Source organism: Neltuma alba, unplaced genomic scaffold (assembly GCF_004799145.2).
Source record: "Neltuma alba isolate B1F8T4 unplaced genomic scaffold, ASM479914v2 tig00012335_pilon, whole genome shotgun sequence".
In the NCBI taxonomy this organism is placed as follows: Eukaryota; Viridiplantae; Streptophyta; class Magnoliopsida; order Fabales; family Fabaceae; genus Neltuma; species Neltuma alba.
In genome coordinates this window covers 183,150-195,273 of record NW_021636844.1, presented here as the reverse complement: position 1 = coordinate 195,273, position 12,124 = coordinate 183,150, and positions in this window count along the sequence as shown.

Sequence of the window (12,124 nt, the reverse complement as noted above, 5' to 3'; positions counted from 1 at the left end):
ATGATTAGTTATGCTAATTGAATGATGATTCATGTTGATTAAGGAATGATTAAGGGTTAATCATGTTAATTAGAGAATGATTAATGTTAATCCATAAGGGATTAGTGACTTAATCTTAGAGGATTATGTTGTACTAATGACTATGTGACTTGAGGACCTTAATTAAATATTGGATTAAGGATTAAGGGTTAGTGATTAACCAAGAAAGCGTGATTAATCATGGATTAAGGAAGAATTCCAAGACCTTAACTGAGGATTAAGGCTTGGTCAAACCAAAGTCAAAGGATTAGGAAAGGTATACATAAGTTATAAATTGAAAGGCACAAGGGTAGTATTATATTGAGAAAGAATTGTATACTGGATATGGAATTTACCATACCCTTACTGTATGGTTGATAGGCAATTTCTGGAAACCTAGGAGGACCTCAAGCAAGGAAAACAAGGAGGAAATAGTAAGCGTGGAACTGAGGTAGCGTGAACTTGCAATTATTTTGTTGACCTGCATTTGGTGTTTCTGCTATGTGTGTTTATGTGCCATGAGAATGTTTATGCCCAGATGATGTGAACTCCTTGCAATGTATGCCTTGGCTCTTGCATGATTGAGTTTTGACTAGAATGATTATACGCTCCATGATATGATGACATGGATACAGAATGGTTATGGCATGACATAAAGACTAGCAATATTATTTTACTGCATGTAGCATGACATCTTATGCATGTTGACCTGATGGTTGTATGTTTGACGCTACCGGGATTTCTATGAAATCTCATTCCTCCTATAACATGATATCCTAGGTGCCACTACTTCCAAGGAGAAGGGAAAAGAAGTAATCATAGCTTGAGGAAATTATGATCTACATATTGTATTATATGGTTTTAAACCTTTCTTTTCCAAGCCATGTAAGCATATTCTGATCATGAACACATAACATGATACCCTTTTTGGATATATATTAATGGTAGAGTACCCTTATATGCGAGTATGGTATGCTTATAGTGAAAAACGAATTGGTGCTAGGATTAGTGAAAAAAGGGGATAAAAATGGTCTAAATTTGACCAAACTTTGACCAATTAAGACCCCGGTCAAATGGTTGACTTTTTCTTGAAAATTTGGCATACAAATAGATCTTATTTTTTCCTTTAAAATGAGTGGTAAAGTGTCATAATCGGAGCTCTGTACACGAAGTTATGCCTTTCCGAAGTTAGGCAAAAATCCTAGAAAATAGAAAAACGACCAAATGAACAGTACTTTTTGAAATTAAAATCGGATGCGTTTCTGATTAAAGAGGAACCTGAGGTCATTTTTTCTTGATAGATGATGTTAAGAGCTTCGAGTGAGACTTGGAACAACCTTGTTTCGATTTTTCTAGAATTACTTATGATTTTCTAAAGTTATGCCAAGTTTAAGGTTACGGTGAATAGTAATACGGGAAAAGAAATTTTTAAACTTAGATTTATCAACCCGGTAACCTGAGATTGCGCTTCCGAATATCTTAACTTGGCATAATATAAGGTCACAAACGTAAGGTGTTACAACCAAGACCTTCAAAGACTATGCTCAAACATAGAGACTAGTCGTTGCGCAAGTTTAGCCTCCCCTTATACCATCTGAACTTTACTCCTACTTTATCCGTACCCTACAGGATCCATATTACAAATACATGGTGGGAACACATGTCACAAACTTTTCTAACTTGATTGAAATAGGGGAGAATTGATGCCGACATACGCAATGGTAGGATTATCATTTCGCAAGGAGAGAATAACCTGAGAAGGGGGCAAAACATGAAGAAAAAGGATAGTGATGTGAGTTTCATCCAAAATACTGGACAGCCGCAAAAAGGGGGAAAAGGGTTTAGGCAAGCAAAAACAATCCAATGTCAAATAGGCAAGGATAGGTTATGGGATAGAGGAATTGGCTGTAGAAGGATAACCGTCAACGGCTAAACTTTGGCATACAAATGTTGAACTATATCATTAGCTTTTAGAAGCTTGATTGATGGGGCCACATACTTATAAGCAACCACAACCCCCTTATCCAGCTTGGTGCGATTTGAATGCCTATTATGAGTATCATATGGGTGCCCGGGACACTCAATAGAGGATTGCACCACATTCAAAAGGAACATATTAGACCTAGTTGACTCCAATCATATCCAACTAAAGAAAAGTGATAGTTCCACTATCAAAGCCAATCCTTTGCCTAACCACGAGAAGCAAGTGAATGTTATTGAGAGGATTGAATGCCTTAAAAGTCCCATGACTGACGTTGATAGCACATGCACTCGTCTCAAAATAGCAAGCTACATATCTCGTAAGGATGAAGAAGTAGCCATGGTAGATAGGAAGCCTGTTGAGTTCATTATGAAGGAACTAGCTTCAAAAGAGGATTCTAATGTTGTCTCCTTCACTATCACGATACCCAGCAACAGCCCTCTGTGACCATCAATGTGCTAGCTCCATTCTCATATTGTAGTAATCATGCTGTTCCATGGAGATATAATGGCACTATAGAAAATCCTTCAAGACAAGTAATGGACACTGATATCAATAAGGAATTGGTGACTCGTCTAACAGAGGTCACACGAAGTGGAAAAGCTTACCTTCTAGCTGATACTGGGAAGAAGAAGCGTACTGATAATGAAACCCTATTGGACTTTGACCCAAAGAGAAGCGATGAAGAATTTTTGTAGATAACGAAGCAAAGCGACTATAGCATCATAGATCAGTTACAGAAGACCCTAGCAAAAATTTCGGTGCTTTCCTTAATTCTGAGCTCTAAACCATCGAGTGCTACAAAAAAACATTAGAAGAATCATATGTGCAATCCAATACAACCATAGAAAAGGTAGCAAGCATCATGAATATTGCGAAAGTGATGTCTACTCTCTTATTTATGGAGGAAGAAGTTGTTCGATCTGCTGCTAATTAGTACAAAGCTTTACACATTACTCTAAAGTGTAAAGGGTTCATTATGGCCAAGGCACTAATAGATGGAGGGTCAGTATTAAATGTATTACCATTATGCACATTTGAGCATCTCATAATAGAAGCTTCAGAGATTGAAGGGAATAATGTGGTGGTCAGAGGATTTGATGGTACTCGAAGGGATGCTCTAGGAGTAGTCTGATTGCCTTTGCAGATTGGACCAACTGAGTTCATAGTAGACTTTCAGCTAATGGACATTGACCCATTATATTCGATGTTGCCAGGGTGACCATAGATACACTTAGCTGGAGCTGTGCCTTCAACCTTACATTAGAAGGTAAAATTTGTTGACAAGGGAAAGGTTATAATAGTTAAGGGGGAAGAAGAAATCATGCTGAGTCGGCTGACTTCTCTTCTATACATGGAAGCTGCTGAACATAATGAAGGGACGATATTCTCAAGCTTTGAAGTTGAAAGGTCTAAGGATAGCATAAATGTCAATTCTATAGTCTCCAAGATGATGGAAAAGAATAGATTTAAGCTCGGTGGAAGATTAGGTACGCACCTCCAAGGCATCATATCCCCAATAACTCTGCCTGAAAATTGCAAACATTAAGGGTTAGGCTATGAACCTTCTTTAGAAAGGCAATTGAAAGAGCAAGCAAGTTTGAAGGATGGGGCGTCCCATGAGGTTCCTCACTTAAAGATGACATTCCCAAAGCCTATGAAAGTCTTGAATAAGCCAGTCATTGCAATGGTTTCCTCAATTAGCGAAGGCAAAGACACATGGATCTTAGCTAATGATTCTGGAAAAGCACAAGAAAATTGGGAGTTTAAGGACAACTTCGACTTTATTACCTTAGAGTAACTTGTTTAGATGAAAGTTGTCATTTTATATTTTCTTTAAATGTCTTTAGGCAAAGCTCTTATATGAAGTATGAATAAAATACTATGCAAATAAAATTCTTTTTCTACTTTTTATCTTCTTTCTCTCTATTCATTCATCGTTCTTTCTTTTCAACCTCCAGGAAATCGATTTCTTCAGAACTCCTATCCAACGCAGAGGTTCTCGAGTCCTTGAACGATGATTTGCTTGTCACTATTGATATGCATGATTTTAAGAGTGATAATGAAGAGTTAATCCAAATATACATAAAATTTCTTGAATCTGATGAAAGATAATTGGGCCCGCATAAAGATTTAATTAAAGTAGTAAACATGGGCACTAAAGACGAAAAGAAAGAATTGAAGTTAGTGGATAACCCAGAGAGGAAACAGATGATAGAGCTCTTCAAGGAATACATGGATGTGTTTGTATGGTCTTACCAGGATATGCCAGGTCTTAACCCGAATATCGCCTCTCATAAGATCCCCTTGTTCCGTGATATCAAGCCTAAAAAGCAAAAGTTAAGAAGGTTGGCTTCTGACATGTCATTAGTGGTTCAAGATGAAGTGATGAAACAGTTGGAGGCAGGATTTATAGAAATGGCCAAGTATCCGCAATGGATAGCCAATGTTGTTCTTGTTCCAAAAAAAGATGGCAAAGTTTGAATGTGTGTTGACTACAGAGACCTAAATAAAGCCAGCACAAAAGATGATTTCCTGTTACCCCACATTGACGTCCTCATTGACAATACAACTCGCAGTTACAGGCACTTATTTATGGATGGGTACTTAGGGTATAACCAAATCCCTATGGATGAAGAAGACAAAGAAAAGACCACCTTTATTATGTAGTAGGGGACCTATTGCTACCGCGTGATGCCCTTCGGGTTGAAGAATGCAGGGGCAACCTACCAACGTGCTATGGTAGTGCTTTTCCATGATATGATGCATAAGGAGCTTGAAGTATACGTGGATGACATGGTAGCCAAGTCTGTAGAAGGTGAAAGTCATGTTATAGTACTTAGGAAGTTGTTTGAGAGGCTGCGTAAGTACAAGCTTTGATTGAATCCTAACAAGTGTGTCTTTGGGGCCTTATCTAGGAAGCTATTAGGATTTATTGTGAATCAGAGAGGGATTACAATAGATCCTAAAAAAGTAAAAGCAATTCAAGAAATGTCACCACCCCAAATAGAGAAAGAAGTTCAAAGCTTTCTAGGGCAGCTAAATTACATTGCGTGGTTCATTACCAAATTGACCTCAACCTGTGAACCAATCTTCAAATTGTAGAAGGAGAACTCTACAAAAAGGTGGGACGATAGCTGCCAGTAAGCCTTTGATAAGATCAAGGATTATCTTTTGAATCTACAAATTCTAGTCCCTCCTATACCAGGACAGCCATTAATCCTTTACTTAACAATACTTCCTCACTCCATGGGTGCTATGTTGGGGTAGTATGATGAATCAGGGCATAAAGAACAAGCAATCTACTACTTGAGTAAGAAGTTTAATGATTGCGAATCTTGTTATCAAGCGATTGAGTAAACTTGTTGTGGCCTAGTATGGGCTACAAAGAGGCTGAGACAATATATGCTCTATTACACTACTTGCCTAATCTCTAGAATGGACCCATTCAAGTACATCTTTGAAAGCCCACATGTTGCGGGTAGGGTTTCTAAGTGGCAAGTAATATTGTCTGAGTATGACATAAATTATGTTTCTTCAAAATCCATTAAAGGGGGCATAATAGCCAATCACCTGCCTCTAGATTCTCACTTCCCAGATGAAGACATATGTGCTATGGGAGGAGATCAAGATGAAACAAATGAGCCCAAAGGATGGGAAATGTACTTTGATGGCACTCCAACATGCATGGGAATGATGTTGCAGCAGTAATTATCTCCCCGAGTATAAAACAATTCCCTGTTACCATTAAGCTAGAATTCGACTGCACCAATGACATGGCTGAATACGAGGCTTGCATTATTGGCCTTCAAGCTGCCATTGACATGAACATTAAGAGCCTACAAGTTTTTGGTGACTTGGCCCTTGTAATTTATCAAGTGACTAGAGAATGGCAAACTAAAGACCCAAAATTAATCCCTTATCAAGGGTATTTGGTGGGGTTAATCAAACAATTTGAAATGATCAGCTTCCATCATATGACCAGAGACAAAAATCGCTTCACTGATGCTTTAGCTACTCTAGCAGCCATGATTCAGCTTAATTGTGGGGTCTATGTCTAGCCAATTCAAATTGAAACCAAGAGGTCACCAACCTTTTGCTTGAATATTGAGAGGGGCATGATGAGCTACCATGGTATCATGATATCAAGGTATACATGAAAATCACACTTATCCACCAAACACCACGCAAAACCAAAAGAAAGCCATTCGACAAATGGCTATGCGCTGTTTTATCAGTTATGATATCCTGTACAAAAAAGTTTTGATGGAACGTTGTTGCATTGCGTGGATCTTAAAGAAGCACATAAGATCATGATAGAAATACATGAGGGCATATGTGGTACGCACGTAAATGGTCACACGATAATCAAGCAAATTCAAAGATGCAGCTACTATTGGATCACAATGGAGAAAGATTGTATCAATTATGTTAGGAGGTGCCATGAGTACCAGATCTACTCTAATAAAGCTAATGCTCCCCCAACTCCTATGCATTGTCTGGCATCTCCTTAGCCATTCTCTATGTAGGGCATTGACGTTATTGGCTCGATCAACCTAAAGGCCTCAAATGGTCACCGATTCATCCTTGTTGCTATTGACTATTTTCACTAAATGGGTAGAAGCTAGTTCCTTTGCCAGTATTACATAAAAGACCTTCCTCAAATTCTTAATGGTCAATATCATCTGTAGATACAAGTTACCAGAAAGGATCATCACCGATAATGTGCCAAACCTTAATAGGACAGCAGTCAAAGAGTTATGTGATCGGTTTAAAATCAAACATCACAACTCGGCACCTTATAGGCCACAAATGAATGGTACAGTCGAGGCAGCAAATAAGAACATCAAGAAGATTATTGGAAACATGACCGTGACTTATAAAGATTGGCATAAGATGCTTTCATATGCCTTACATGGGTATCATACCACCATGTGTACCTCAACTAGGGCAACTCCTTATTCCCTAGTATATTGGCTGTAACCCCAATTGAAGTAGAAATTCCATCTTTCAGAATATTGGTTGAGTCTGACTTATATGAAAGTGAATGGATACATTCTCGATTTGACCAATTAAACATGATTAAGGAGAAGAGGCTCTCTGCAATATGTCATGGGTAGTTATACCAATCAAGGATAGCAAGGGCCTATAATAAGAACCTATGACCCATGAAATTTAAAATGGGAGACTTGGTCCTCAAAAAGATCTTGCCAAATCAGGAAGATGATCGAGGTAAATAGGCCCCAAGCTATGAAGGACCGTATATGGTTAAGCATACTCCCTTTAGAGGCATATTGATCTTAACAGACATGAAAGGTCAAGAATTAATGAGGTCCATCAACACAGATGTTATAAAGAAATATTATGTTTAAAAAGAAAAGAAGAGAAAAGCTTGCTAAGTTGAAAATTCGAAAGTGTGGCTTAAGAAAAAATTAGAGCAAAAAAAAAAAAAAAAGAGGAGCTCGCTAGGTTGAAAACCCATAAGGGCAATCAAGGCAAAGATAGAGCAAAAAAAAAAAAGAGGAGCCCGCTAGGTTGAAAACGTAGAAGGGCGATCTAGGCAAAAGTTAGAGCAAAAGAAAAACAAGAAGGAAAAGCTCGCTAGGTTGAAAACCCAAAACGGCAGCTTAGGAAAAAGTTAGAGCACAAAAAAAAACAAAAGGAAGAAAGGAAAAGCTCACTAAGTCAAAAACCTAAAAGGGTAGCTTAAGCAAAAGTTAGAGCAAGAAGAATAAACTAAGACATAAAGAGTGAGACTGAAATGAAGTCGTACGCAAATGATAAAGGGAATTCCTAGCCCTGTAGACTTGGCACATCTATCGTATGGGCATCTTGAATAAAGAATGCATATCTCCGACGACAAAGCAAGACATCTAAAAGGGCTATGCGGAACCAAAAGTGAAGGATCTCCTATCTGCCTCAGGACTTTTTCTTTTAAGTTTCATGTGCTAATTTACACTCCTATCATGCTTTAAAGGGACCATTTCTTTCAAATGGGTCCTCATCCTTTTTGATTCTCTATGCTCTTTCTTTCTTAATCGCATATACCCTGGTTTCATACTATGTGTAAGAGCTAGTTTTTGATGAAAAAGCAACTCTTTTCTAAATAAGTATTCATAGTAATAACGAATGGTATCCTCTACTCCCAAATAACTTGTGCAGTTTTAAGATCATTAACAGGGGTCCTAAATAGATTTTGCACTTTGGGGTTAACAAATTAAAGAGAACATGACTTATGTTGGAGGGGTCAGAAGTATGGCACTCATATGAACAAGTGATTACGAACATCTTACAATATCAAGTGAGCATAGGGGGTACTGGTTAAGAGTGCGACGGAGTGGAGGCATCATCATAGTTCCTTTCTTTTCTCTCTCTCTATCTCTTTTTTGTACTCATCATCCCCATCTTGTGATTTGCATCTCATCATAAGCATTGTTAGCATTATCACCTCCTTATCATACTGCATTTTTGAATCAACACATCATCATCATACCAGTTGTCATCATGTTCATCTCCATCCTAAGTAACATTTCATCATAAGCATTATTTTGATCCGCACGCCTACTCAATAATGCATCACATTATAAGAGATATCATAGGTTTAGTAACACGTCTTCTTAAAGATCTGTAGAAGCAGGCACTCTCAAAGCCTAGTAACAGTTGGCACCTCTTTAAAGCCCTGTAGCAACAGGCACTCTCAAAGCTCAGTAACAGCTGGCACTCTCAAAGCCTAGTAACGGCTGGCACTCTCAAAGCCCTATAATGGCAAGCACCCTCAAAGCTTAGTAATGAATGGCACTTTTTTTTAAAGCCCAGTAACAGCAGGCACTCTCAAAGCCTAATAATGGTTGGCACTCTCCAAACCCTATAGTGGCAGGCACTCTCAAAGCCCAGTAACAGCTGGCACTCTCAAAGGCCAATAGCGACTGGCACCCTCACAACGCAGCAATGGCTAGCGCCTCTCTAGAAGCCTAGTAATGGCTGGTACCTTTCAAAGCCCAGTAGTAGCTAGCACTTCTCCAAAGCCTTGTAGCAGCAGGCACTTCTAAGGCCTAGTAGCGGCTAACACCTCTCCAAAGCCTAAACAGTTGACACTTATTCAAAGCCTAGTACCAGCTAGCACCCCCTCCAAAACTCTGTAACAATGGTCATCTACTAAAGTCCCATATAAACAGGCACTCCAAAATGTGTGAATGATTAATTCTACTGGTCTGTTTTCTTTGTCTTCTCTCCTATGAACCAAGTAAAGAGGGGCACAGACAGTGTATTTTATTAAGACTTTCTTTAGCATCTAGAACAACTTGGTTCCATCTACTTGTATTACATGTTTAGCTAGACAAAATATGTGTTCTTGTCTTTACTTGCTTCATAGGCGAGAAACTCACTTCTCTCACCTGTGAACAAGTAAAGAGAAAATACTGTGGACACCTAATTTTGTCCGGGCCCCACAAAATTACTAAATTAAAGAAAAAGAAAAAAAGAATAAATTAATATCCCTCTTGATTCTTTCTTGGAGGCTAAGTTTGAGAAGTCCACCATATGGCAAATCAAAAAAGGAAAATATCACTCTTACAATAAATGGCAATAAAATAAAAGATAAGAATTAAAAGCCAACTTAGGAAATGTGAGGTGGACACATTAAGGAGGGAAATAAGAAAACCAAAAAATAAAAATAAATATTTCTCATTTAAAATGTCTAGCTCCCCAATTTAGAAACATATTTTGGAGTTATGATAGTAAAAAAAAATAAAAAACAAAAATTAAAATAAGAATTCATAATTTGATGATGATTTGGTGCTCAAATAGAAAGTTACATTATGAGTAAATCACAATTTGATGATGATTTGGTACTTGAATAGAAAGTCACATTATGAGTCATAATTAAGAAATTTAAAAAAAACAAAAATTGGAAAAAATTGGAAAAAACCTAGGTGGAGCCTATAAATAGGAGAGTAAGGGTTAGAGGAACTCGGTCAAAATTTCCCTGTGAAGAAAGAGCAAGGTAGGAAGCTCTTCTATCATTTTATTTCATTGCGATAAGTTATTTTGGGGAAAGAGAGAGAAGGCCTAACAAGAAAAAAAAAAATCCTTTTTTCCATCTTCTTCTTTCTTTTACCCAAGGAAAGCATATGTTCTTGTGATTGTTATCACATTTATAAGCTGGAGCAGTGATGGCTAGAGGGTTGGATCTAACATGATTTTAGTTAATCCTCACTACTCCCCCCCTTTTTTTTTTATTCGAAATATCCCTTTATCTATTTATCCTCACATGTACTCATTTCAATATCCACTTCCTTCTTCTTCTTTTTTTCAATTATTCTATTTTTGGTTCATAGGTTTTTACCAATATGTGTATATGGTTTTTATTTATTGGCTTATTATGCAATGTATTTTTTTTATATAGCCAATTGATAAGTGGAACATCAAGTATGATTTTTCATTCCCATCTATTATGCTTAACTTGAGTTTCAGTTGACTTATTTTTTTGGTGTTCTTTCTTTTTGTTTTCAAAAGTGCTCATCTTTTTGAAATCTTTATCGTGTGAGATTTTTAGAACTTCCGCAGGTATCTAGATTCATTGGTTAGCCGTGTGAGACTATGGGAGTCTCCGTAGGAATACCAATGTGGTTATGCAAATTTTTCTTTTGAAATAAAAAGAAAGAAAATAAGTTTGACACCATCTTTATAAATAAATAATAGAATAGAAATTTTCTTTAATATGTATAGGTAATCTCAAAATTTTTTTTAGAGCCATGTGTGGTTTTTAGAATCTCTGCAGGCTCAAATAATTATTCTCTCGTGTGAGGTTATGGGAACCTCTGCAAGGAGGATAATCCAAAATTTCCTTCAAAAAAATACTTTTAAAATAAAAAAAAAATTTTGCTTTTTTAATTGAATAAACTTTTCTAAAAAGTACCAACCAAGTGACAAGCATTTTTACCCTTGAACTATGTGGGCTTTGATCCCCCTAAAGGGTATGTAGGCCCTAGGTTTTTATCATAGGTTAAGTCCAAATAAATAATTTTTTCACTTTTTTTTGTAAATAAAATTTTTTTCTTTGTTTATATTTTTTTGGGTAATTAAAATATAATTAAAAAGGCCATATTAATTTTGAGTAGTTGACTTAGGATAACTTTTCTCTTGAATGGGTGTTGTGGGGTGCCTAACACCTTCCCTACACACAATGGACTCCCGAACACTATTTGGTTTTCATAGATCACACTTTTTTAGGTTCACAAAATTAACCTTTTTAAAATTTTGGTGGCGACTCTTCTTTCTTTCCCTTTTATGGGATGACCAAGATCCGAACGCAATAGTACTTATCAATAGTACATAAAGAGACTTCTTGTAGAAATTTTCTTGTGGATACCTGAATTCACCAACTAATATCTCATACTTGTTTTTGGCAATAGTATGCTTGAAAACGTTTTCAACAATATGGGGCGTGAGAATGATGAAGAAGATGGAAAAGAAGAATAAATTAAAGGCACATTGTGGTAGAGTCTTTGCCTTCTTAAAACCCTTGTCCCCATGCATATGGCAACTTTAATCAGCACAATAGGAAGAGAAATTCTCTTCTACATCATGTTCCTATAAGGGCCCTTGTAGGACTATTAGTAATGTTATCTCATCTCTTAAAAAAAAAACTTGCTTTGTGCCTCTCTCTCCACATTTTCATGAGATTCAGCCCATTATGCCAACTATGGAGAAAACAATCTTCAATTCCCTATTACGACATTATATTCATAGTCATGCCTTGCATACATGATTCCATCAAGTAATTTAAGTGCATTCTCTATGATATTCTCTAATGTGCGTTTTACACCTATGTTGATTTTCACATACTTTGCATTGTAATTTTCCTTTATGCATCAGTAGCAAAAACCATGTCTCTTACTACCAAATATTGCTTAAACAACATTGATTCAATCTGACACAATTGTTATTTATACTAATCTAGTTATCTCTTTCATATGTTGTAGAAACCAAGCCCATTTATCATTTGTTTGTCTACTAACAATACCATATATTAAGAAAAACAACACATTGTCTACATCAAATGTATAAACTGATAACAAAGTATGCATGAAAATTTCAAAAAAATTCTATAAAATAGGAAATGAG